Here is an 11,571-nt window from a genome sequence, read left to right as displayed (position 1 = left end):
CGCCCATACCCACAAAGGGGACTGGATGCCCGACGGAGGATTTTTAATTATCGGCTGAGTCGTGCACGAAGATATGTGGAATGCACCTTTGGGATCATGAGTAGTCAGTGGAGGATCTTTCACACACCCATCCAGCTGGATACTGACACCGTTGACACTGTGATTAAGGCTTGCTGTGTGCTTCACAACTATGCTCGTGACTACAGCACTGACATAGATGTGGAGCACCAGCAGCCTGTATTGAATCCAGTGGTCAGCGTGGGTCTGGGAAGACCATCCAGCTCCGGTGTGTGTGTAGCGCCTACACTGCCGCAGGGCCGAGGGGTACCTGGTACCGGGCCTCTGAGTCTCTGTTCTGGAGTTGTCACGGTGGCTAGACCCGGTCCGTGACCCTGCTGTGGGGCGTACAATGAAAGTGGAGGTATGGTGATGATGTTATGGTGCGGTGAAGTGCCGGTCGCAGTAAATAACGAGGACACCAGGTTGCAGTCTCTTTACCTCTTTACTGAAGGCTTCAGGGTCCTCAGTCCGGAATACGGTTAACCAGGCTGCGCAAGTCCGGCCGGTCCGATGGCACCTCCAGAGTTCCCTTTGCAGGTGGAAATCTGTGCCTACCTTCTAGCGCTTGTGTGTTGTGGTCCTCCCCTGCTGTGCTCTCGGGATAGTACCCCACAACTGTTGTGTCTGTTTCTCGTGTTCCCTCACAACTCGATTCTGATGTTCTTCCACGTCCCCCATATCTTATGGTTAGGACGCACCCGTATGACGGGGAGGCTCGGAGCTCTTCCGGGACTCTAGCGTCGCCCCACTCGTGTTATTACCCCCCTGTGTCTTCCTAGGTGAATTGGGTGAGACAGCCCGCCTATAACTGACTGTCCTGCCGTAGGTTTGAAGTTTGGCCTGGAGCTCTATACTTCCTCGGCGTTCCGGCCACCGGTTATGCGCCTCAATAGGATGTTGCCTCGTCTTACAGCACGACTCCTACTGGTATTCTCCTTGTTGCGTTGATCTCGTTTCTCACTCAGCACAATGAACCTCGCTTCTTATCCTTTCTTGGGGTACCGCCACTATATATCGTGCAGGCGCGGTCCCATAACATTCTTCTCTGTTTGCTAGGCCTCTGCCAGGATCCCACTCCTGACAGGGACCCCTCCGAATCTTCCCCTACAACACCCTCTGCCACAAGGTGTTGCCTGGTTCCAACCCAGTCAGCTTTCTGATCTAACTTTCTGCCTAACCCCCAGTTTTACCAGATTGTGAGGAGTGGCCTAATACATAGAACCCTTAGCTCCCCCTGGAGGCCAGACTGTGAAGTGTATTGGTGACTGTGATACCTGGTCAGAAGAACTCCTTCAGTGCCATCAGACGTACCATAGCCCCCCTTAGCGGCGGAGCTCCAGTACTGCAACGACCAGGACTCTGGGGCGCTGCACTCCCCCCCGGTTAAATCCAGTACTCCTGGACTGGGAAGAAAACAACAATACATGTCAGCAAAAAGTCATACAATTTTGAAAATGCAAGTACAAGTAAACTTTTTAACAGAGCTTCCCTTTATGGGAGGTGAGGACACTTGAACATTACAAACATGGTTAAATATTTTAAATAACATACTATAAATAACTTTTCTTACCCAACCGGGTATTCTACTAAGTGCAAATTCTTTGAACCATAATTTAACTTTGCCTTTAAGGACGTACTCGCTGAATCCACTAAAGACCTTCTTATAAAACATTATAAGGCTAATCAACTTTTATGCATTCTCCTTCTTTACATCTGCAGGACCGCCTGTCCTAACTGCTCCAGGCCTACTGCCTCTCCTTTCTGTTACAGGACCGCCCCTTTCTGCCCGGGCCTACTGCCTTTCTACTACTATACACGGTATAGAACTTATCATCTATCTTTCAGTTCAGGATTACCGAGCCATCTCTGTATGGCTCCTAGGAGGACTCAGTGACTAACCCCGTACGGGTTTACTTCCTGTCCTCATTCTCTCATCACATTATCAAACATTTCTCACAATCAGTCAAGTAACTACTCATAACTTTTCCGGGAAAGCATTATTATTATTTCTTCTCTTTAAGGCATCATTATACTTTAAGTACTATAGGTGAACATTCCCTTTAAGAAGGGACTAAGTCTCTATGAGGTAGTGCAACTTCTCAAGCTGCAAGTCCGTATGCAGCAAGGACTCCGGTACTGCTTCCAGGAACAGTTTCTTCGCAAAGAGTCCTTTCTTTTATAAAACCAGTAGAGGGCACCTTTAAGAAGGTGCAAACTATGTACAAGGAGTTTGTAATCATGCATTGTTCATGATTCAGCAGTTCTTGATAACTTGTGCAAACAGGTAGAAAACAAAAAAATAAAAAGCAATAGGGATCCCGGGTAAACAAAGGGATCCCTTTAAGAGTTAACCCTGATCGGGTTGTAGCAGCAAAACAGCAAAAGGACAAACAGTTAAATAACTATATACAGTTTCAGGTTTCCGAGGTTTACTCCTGCTCTGGCGGCCGTAGCTCCGCATAGACCTCGCCCGGCAGGGTGATCGGCGAGATCAGGGCCTTTAAGAAGTGCTCCATACCCGGGGCCTGATCCCCGGGTGTAAGGCGCTGGAGTCTATAGGTCCCAGGGAGAGGGGGTGCCGCAACGGGGCCTATCAGCAGGTCCTCTGCTGGCGAGGCAGGGTCGTTCTTCATACCTGCTTCAGATGCGGTCCCTCCGGTGCTGATCTGCTCCGTCTCCGCTGGGATCTGGAACGCTGGTTGCAGGGCCTTGCGCTGCGGCGTTGCCATCTCCGTTTGCAGCATCTCGCTTTTTGGCAGGGCATTGCTTTCTGGCTTTGGAGCACTGGAACTTCTTTCTTGCTCCGGACCAGATGAGGCTGCCGACAGATGTCTGGTGAGGCTCCCGATGATGGTCTTCTTCCACCCGGTCTCAGTGCTCAGCTGCGTCTGCAGGAGTTGGTGGATCAGCTCGTCCGCTCCGGTCTGCAGGAGGTCAGCGTCAACTGTGGAGGTCTGGCTGCGGTGCCTCTCCGGGTAGCTGGGGGAGTCCTCGGCTCTGACCCCACGCTCCGGCTCCGGGCGGCTGGCCATGGCGTCTGTTGTGAACTCTATTTTTGGGCTCCCTCTAGTGGTCACAACTGGTACTGTGTAGTGCTGTCTTTGGGCTCCCTCTGGTGGTTCTTTGTGTCATTCTGCAGGTCTGAGGCTGATCAGCTGTCTCGTTATCTGTTAGCTGGTTTCCTATTTAGTTCACCTGGACTCTCAGTTGTTGCCTGCTGTCAATGTCTTCAGTGCTATTTTGGAGCTCTCCTGCAGTCCTTCGTTATCAGTCTCTTCAAGAGAAGCTAAGTTTTGCTTGATTCATTTTTTGACCATCAGTGGTCATATGTTTCTTGGTTTATTTTTGTTTTCCTGCCCAGCTTGCTAATATGTGATTTCCTTGCTTGCTGGTAGCTCTAGGGGGCTGAGTTTCTCCCCTCACACCGTTAGTTGGTGTGGGGGTTCTTGTATTCTCAGCGTGGATATTTTGCATAGGGTTTTTTACTGACCGCACAGTTCACTATCTGTCTTCTGCTATCTAGTATTAGCGGGCCTCATTTGCTGAATCTGTTTTCATTTCTACGTTTGTGTTTTCCCCTTACCTCACCGTTATTTGTTGGGGGCTTCCTATATCTTTGGGGTGATTTCTCTTGAGGCAAGTGAGGTCTTACTTTCCCTCCAGGAGTAGATAGTTTCTCAGGCGTCCAGGATTTTAGGCACGTTCACCAGCTACCTTTAGTGTGTTGGTTAGGATCAGGTTTGCGGTCAGTTCAGTTACCACCTCCCTAGAGCTCGTGTCTATGTTCATAGACTTAGCTAGTCCGTTTTGTGATCCTCAGCCACTAGGATCATAACAGGCGTCCTCCACGTGGTTCGCTTCTTCTTCCTGGTCCTTTTCCCGCTCTCTCCTTCGTGGGCGGTTTCGCTTTCGTTGTCTCCGCCCCCCATTGAGGATCAGTAGGCAGATCTCGGCTGCTGACGGACACGTCCTCAAGGGGCAGAAATATTTAGATTGGGCGGCCATTGTCTTTCGCGCTCTCCAGCTTGTCCACGCCCACTTCCACGCCCTTCTTCTTCTGCGCTCTCCTTAGCGCTGTAATGGCGGCGGTTTTGGCGGGAACTTTTGGCGGCAAGTGGCAATACACAGTCTTTGCAATAAGTCACAGTCCAAGTATAATAAATCACAGTTCCAAGGCACACATGACCCGATTTTTCAGGCTTAAGTAGATCCTGTTCGTGACGCCAAGTTGTAGCGCCCCCACTGCCGCAGGGCCGAGGGGTACTCGGTACTGCGCCTCTGAGTCTCTGTTCTGGAGTTGTCATGGTGGCTAGACCCGGTCCGTGACCCTGCTGAGGGGCGTACAATGAAAGTGGAGGTATGGTGATGATGTTATGGTGCGGTGAAGTGCCGGTCGCAGTAAATAACGAGGACACCAGGTTGCAGTCTCTTTACCTCTTTACTGAAGGCTTCAGGGTCCTCAGTCCGGAATATGGTTAACCAGGCTGCGCAAGTCCGGCCGGTCCGATGGCACCTCCAGAGTTCCCTTTGCAGGTGGAAATCTGTGCCTACCTTCTAGCGCTTGTGTGTTGTGGTCCTCCCCTGCTGTGCTCTCGGGATAGTACCCCACAACTGTTGTGTCTGTTTCTCGTGTTCCCTCACAACTCGATTCTGATGTTCTTCCACGTCCCCCAGATCTTATGGTTAGGACGCACCCGTATGACGGGGAGGCTCGGAGCTCTTCCGGGACTCTAGCGTCGCCCCACTCGTGTTGTTACCCCCCTGTGTCTTCCTAGGTGAATTGGGTGAGACAGCCCGCCTATAACTGACTGTCCTGCCGTAGGTTTGAAGTTTGGCCTGGAGCTCTATACTTCCTCGGCGTTCCGGCCACCGGTTATGCGCCTCAATAGGATGTTGCCTCGTCTTACAGCACGACTCCTACTGGTATTCTCCTTGTTGCGTTGATCTCGTTTCTCACTCAGCACAATGAACCTCGCTTCTTATCCTTTCTTGGGGTACCGCCGCTATATCGTGCAGGCGTGGTCCCGTAACGTTCTTCTCTGTTTGCTAGGCCTCTGCCAGGATCCCACCCCTGACAGGGACCCCTCCAAATCTTCCCCTACAACACCCTCTGCCACAAGGTGTTGCCTGGTTCCAACCCAGTCAGCTTTCTGATCTAACTTTCTGCCTAACCCCCAGTTTTACCAGATTGTGAGGAGTGGCCTAATACATAGAACCCTTAGCTCCCCCTGGAGGCCAGACTGTGAAGTGTATTGGTGACTGTGATACCTGGTCAGAAGAACTCCTTCAGTGCCATCAGACGTACCATAGCCCCCCTTAGCGGCGGAGCTCCAGTACTGCAACGACCAGGACTCTGGGGCGCTGCATGTGTGTGAGAGAAACCTTCACTTACTACTTTATGAGTCCAGAAGGTGCTGTGCACTGGCAATACTCCTGTGTCGGTGATGTGCAGCCGGACCAGCAGAGGATGGACGAAAACTAACCTGAACACTAAAAATTAAATTGAAGACCAAGAATCATTTTTCACTTTTTTTGGAAAAAAATTGGTATTTTCTTTTCACTTATTAAAAAAAATTTATAATCTAACTATTTTTTGCTTTATTTCAAATTATACTTTTTTTTTCTTTTTAGTCTAATTATGAGTGATGGGAAAAAAGATTATGTAATGCTGAGGGCCAATTGTTGTGTGTGTGTGATCCCGTGAACGGAGGGTTACCATAGTGGCTTCATCAGGGCCCAGTCATTAGTTGTAGGTCTAGAAAGATATTTTTTTCGTTGTATATTCTATAGATCAAAGAAATGTTATTTTAAAAATAAGAAAACGCAAATTTTAGGGACTTTAGTAAATAAAGTTTGAAAAATACACTATGGGATGGTGAAAATCCAATTTTTTTTATAAATCATTTAAAAAAGGTATGAAAAAAATAGTCCTTGCTTTGTTTAACTTCATTCTTTTATTAATTATTTTTAACTAAATCACAATTATAGCATGAGTTGATTTTCTGAAAAAACTTGTTGGGTATGGGTATTCAAAAATAGTGTGACAGAATATAATGGAACAGCATTATGACTGTCAACATTGTAACTAATGTAACATAGTATACTCTGGGCCAAATAAAAAGTGGTCAGAGTTGGTATCAGAGTAGTACTGGCTGGTAGGCCGGTGATACCGTTGGTCATGCTGCAGTGGCTGTGGCGGTGGTGTTGGTGGTGGTGGTGGAGGTCTCACACTCTTTGTGATACCTGTTACAATGTCCGCTAGTGGGGCAATTGGTGCAGGTTCTTCGAATGCATCCAAAAGGGCATGGACAGAGCTCATGAATTTGCTCAGTCTTTCCGGTGCCAATAACCATGCCTTGTTTGCAATAGTAGACCCAAAAAGATCAAGATAATCTTCTTTGGCCGATTTGTTCAGAAGATCAACAGTCTCATTGACTCTTTTTGTGGTTTTATCTTCTTTTTTTTGCCTAATTTGTTTTTGGGGGGTGGGACTGTTATTGGCACTGGAACGACAGAGGTTTCTTGGGTTCTTGGCACATCACTTTGGTCAGCCGAAGATGTTGCACTGGAACATATTCCCGAAGTGCCTGCGACAAGAGGGATAGAGTCTTGTGAGCCCAAAGCAGATGCCTCATCTGCTGACTCTGCTGTTGAGTCCTCTACGGGGTCAGGAGCTGGAATGTTCCCTTCAGTGCTGTGAAAAAAAAGGATATTTTAAGTTTGATACAATAAATTATATTCATCTGTACTGCATTCACTTTAGTTTTAACAAATCACCTTCTCAAAGTCCTGCTTGTGATCAAGAAACTTAGCTCATCATACAAGCTGAAGCTCCCTTTGACCGGGGAAGACCCTCTTTTGGACTGGCTGGTCAGAATTTTTTGGAAGCGGTCTCGCACTGAGCGCCAACGCTGTCTGACTTCTTTATCTAAAACAATAAAATATGATCATTACATTCCCTTTAAAAAAAAATTTTCTGCAAGGTGTAAAAAAAAAACTTACTAATTTGCTGCTGCAGGTTACAGTTGTAGCCGTCATAATGCGGATAGAGGTCACGTACAATCCTCGTCCAGCAATTTTCACGGGCATACTTGTCTTTATATGCCTCATCGGCCGGGTTCCATATGGCGGGTATGTCCCTTATCTATAACGGATAATAAAATGTAATTAAAAACCTTCCTCAGATGTAATAGTTAGACATTAAAAAAAGGAAGAATATAAATTTTTTTTTAGAAATTGCAGACACAACGATATGTTATATATATATATATATATATATATATATATATATATGTGTGTGTGTGTGTGTGTGTGTATATATATATATATATATATCTACTATATAATTGTCTAAGGGTCACTTCCGTCTTTCTGTCCTTCTGTCTGTCATGGATATTCATTGGTCACGGGCCACGGCCTCTGTCATGGAATCCAAGTCGCTGACTGGTCTCGCCAGCTGCCTGTCATGGGTGCCGCGACCAATCAGCGACGGCCACAGTCAGATTAGTCCCTCCCTACTCCCCTACAGTCAGTGCCCGGCGCCCGCTCCATACTCCCCGCAGTCACTGCTCACACAGGGTAAAGGACAGTGGTAACGGACCACGTTATGCCGCGGGTAACTCACTCAATTACCGCCGCTATTAACCCTGGGTGACCAAGTTTTTACTATTGATGCTGCCTATGCAGCGCCAATAGTAAAAGGATCTAATGTTAAAAATAATAAAAAATCATTATATACTCACCTTCCGCCACCTTTCCCGCTCCTCGCGATGCTCCGGTGACCGCTACATGCAAGCGGCAGGTTCCGGTGGCAAGGATGGTCTGGGAGAAGGACCTTCCATGACGTCACGGTCATGTCAAGGCGGAGGAAGGTGAGTATAAAATGATTTTTTATTTTTTAACCTGTGACATACGTGGCTGGGCAATCTACTACGTAGCTGGGCAATATACTACCTGACTGGCCAATATACTACGTGGTTGGGCAATATATTACGTGGACATGCATATTCTAGAATACACAATGCGTTACAATCGGGCCACCATCTAGTGGGGTAATAAGGGGTTAACGTCACCTTGACATTGTAAGGTGACGTTAACCCCAGTTAATAATGGAGAGGCGTCTATAAGACGCCTATCCATTATTAACCCCTCAAAAATAATTGGCGTAGGCTCCCACCCAATTTTCATGTCCAGAAAGGGAAAGCCAGCGACTGCAGGCTGCTAATTTGTAGCCAGGGAAGGGGTTAATCTTCCCAGGCTTTGAATATCAGCCCACAGCTGTCTGAGTGGCCTTACTGGCTATTAAAATAGGAGGACCCCAGAAAAAAAATGACATAGGGTTCCCCCTATATTTTATAGCCAGAAAGGCTATGCAGACAGCTGCGGGCTGATATTCATAGCCTAGAGAGGGGCCATGGATATTGCCCCCCCCGATGGCTACAAATACCAGCCTGCAGCCGCCCCAGAAATGGCGCATCTAAGATGCGCCAAATTTGGCGCTTAGCCTCTCTCTTCCCACTCCCGTGTAGTGGTGGGATATGGGGTAATAAGGGGTTAACGTCACCTTGACATTGTAAGGTGACGTTAACCCCAGTTAATAATGGAGAGGTGTTTATAAGACGCCTCTCCATTATTAACCCCAAATTACTGAACACAAAAAAAAAGACACGGGAAAAAGCATTTTAATTTTCAAAATTTTACCATACTTACAAATCTCTTCATGATCTGTAGTCTTTTCCGACGTAGTCCATTAATATCGAGTGTCCCACGACGATCTGCCATGGAGAACAGCCACACCAGGAGATGTGACTGCTCTCCACGGCTTCCCAAACACAATGACAGGAGCTAAAGCTCCTGCAGTGTGCCTGCGCATGCGAGCGAGTTTACCGGAGTTCAATGAACTCCGGGACTCTCGCTTCACGACACTGCTGCATGAGAAATTTCACGGCAGTTCAATTGCTGTAAAGTGAGCTCCCGGAGTTCATTTAACTCCAGGAAACGAACGGGCAGCTCCGATACACTGCAGGAGCGATTAACTCCTGCAGTGTATCACCGGAGGACGTCGTGGGCACAGCCTATACTATGGATTACGACGGAAAAGATTTTTTATTTTTTTTTTTCATTTTGGGACAAGAATGATCGAGGATGGTGGCCTTTGGGGACGTATGTGGTGAGTATGTACTACATGTTATATGTGTGTTTGTGTTTTTAACCCATTGTAGTCAGTCGCCTGACGATGGGACAGCTCTCCCATCATCACATTTCGATGGGAGCAGTAGTCCCACCCGACGAATGACTACAATGAGTCACTACTGACAGACTGACTAACAGACAGACACACAGACAGACACACACACAGACACTATACATACCATTTCTACCATACGCTTCACATCGATCCCCATCCGACGGTACGACTCCATTTTTGCTACACTTCGCCCACACACTTCCTCCACATCACTGACGTCACTTCCTCCTGCTGCGGTTTTGACACCCAAATCCGCATAAAATCTGCAGATGGTATTTACATCTGCAGTTTTTATGCGGATTTGACCCACAAAATGGGAGTCAATGGGTGCAGAAACGCTGCAGTTCTGCACAAAAGAAGTGACATGCACTTCTTTGAAATCTGCAGCGTTTCTGCACGGATTTTTCTGCACCATGTGCACAGCTTTTTTTTTTTCACATTGATTTACATTGTACTGTAAATCACAGTGCAGTTCTGCAGCGTTTCTGCTGCAGAAAAAAATGCTGCAGAACTGCACTAAATCTGCATGGTGTGCACATAGCCTAAATGTGGTATAAGTGCACTGTGAGGCTCAGAAGGGAGGGGAGCATTTGGATTTAGGAGCAAAGAGTTCTCTGGATTTCTTTTTGGGAGGGGTGAGGAGCTATAGCGCTTTTCTACATCCTTTGTGCTACTGTCACGATCAATTTTTGGATTTGTGGCAGCTCTGGTTCCACTCAGTTTAAAACTTTTTTCCTTTTGGACTATCAGGGGTTAATGTCAGTTTTTCCACGCTGCCTATCTGATGTTACTGTCTCTAGGTGCTAAATATTCACCTTCTGTCTCCAACCTAACAATGAGTTTGTGGGAGGAGTACTTCATCTTCAATGTCGCCAATCCTTTTCTGGACTGTATATTCTGGTATGGCAGATTTAGATATGATTTGCTCATCATCTTGGCATCCATTGAATCTGCCATATGATTATTAATTGATTATATGAATCTGAATCCATGAAATTAAAAATTCACTTTCAATGTGCAGAAAAACAATGTTGAATTTTTGCATTTAAGACTAACAGGTAATCATTACGGAAACTTTTAGTATAGTAGTAAAGATGCGCACTCAAAAAATAGGTAGCAGTGCTGGCTAGACTGGAGTCAGACCCAGGTGATAAAGTACATAGTATAGAAAAAGAAGTTGGCACTCCAGGGGTCAGATGCAGTAAATTTATTTCACAAGTAAGTCCATTAACAGTACAAAAACAGGTGATGTAGTATTCAATTTAACGTTTCGGCCATAATGGCCTTCCTCAAAATAGAATACTGAAAGTCAGAGTATGAGGCTGGCAACAGCGCAGAAAGAAAACAGCATGCAAAAATCCAGTAACGGCGCAAAGGGGAAAGGCCTATCCCCTTTGTGCCGTTACAGGATTTTTGTACTCTGACTTTCAGCATTTTGTTCTGAGGAAGGCCATTATGGCCGAAACGTTAAATTCAATACTACATCACCTGTTTTTGCACTGTTAATGGACTCACTTGTGAAATAAATCTACTGCAATTGAAATCTGGAGTGCCAAATTCTTTTTCTATAATTTACGGAGTGGATTCCTATTTGTGCAATCAGTTTATGTGGTGTTTGCCACTTAGCTTCTGTTTAACCCCTTAGTGACAGAGCCAATTTGGTACTTAATGACCGAGCCAATTTTTACAATTCTGACCACTGTCACTTTAAGAGGTTATAACTCTGGAACGCTTTATCGGATCCCGCTGATTCTGAGATTGTTTTTTCGTGACATATTGTACTTCAAGTTAGGCTGGAGTCACACTTGGCGTAAGACAATACGTCACGTATTATACGTCCGTACTACGGCCGTAATACGGAGAAATGTTCCCAAAACATTGATCCGTAGTCAGGGTGTTTCAGCGTATTTTGCGCATGGCATCCTCCGTATGTAATCCGTATGGCATCCGTACTGCGAGATTTTCGCGCAGGCTTGCAAAACCGACATCTAATGGATTTATGTGCTCAAATGTTAGGGAAAACATATATACAGTATATATATATATATATATATATATATATATATATATATATATATATGTCATTGAGACACATATATATATATATTCTGTATTTAGATTTCATTCAGCGCGATATCTGTGAACAGCCGGTAATTCAATTGCCGGCTTTTCATTTCTCCTGCACAAACCCGACAGGATATGAGACATGGTTTACATACAGTAAACTATCTCATATCCCCTTTTTTTTTGCATATTCCACACTA

The 11,571-nt window shown here is 46.0% G+C and overlaps 1 long non-coding RNA gene across 1 annotated transcript; it reads right to left on the bottom strand.

Annotated features, from left to right (window-relative positions):
- Positions 1–6,553: 6,553 nt before the first annotated feature.
- Positions 6,554–7,162, bottom strand: LOC143809798 (uncharacterized). Its single transcript, XR_013222459.1, has 3 exons — positions 7,063–7,162; positions 6,838–6,988; positions 6,554–6,754 (listed from the first exon to the last, which is right to left on the bottom strand). It is a non-coding gene; the product is annotated as an uncharacterized LOC143809798 (long non-coding RNA).
- Positions 7,163–11,571: the final 4,409 nt, after the last annotated feature.

Source organism: Ranitomeya variabilis, chromosome 2 (assembly GCF_051348905.1).
Source record: "Ranitomeya variabilis isolate aRanVar5 chromosome 2, aRanVar5.hap1, whole genome shotgun sequence".
NCBI classification, from domain to species: domain Eukaryota; kingdom Metazoa; phylum Chordata; class Amphibia; order Anura; family Dendrobatidae; genus Ranitomeya; species Ranitomeya variabilis.
This window is presented reverse-complemented; position numbering and strand designations above follow the sequence as displayed.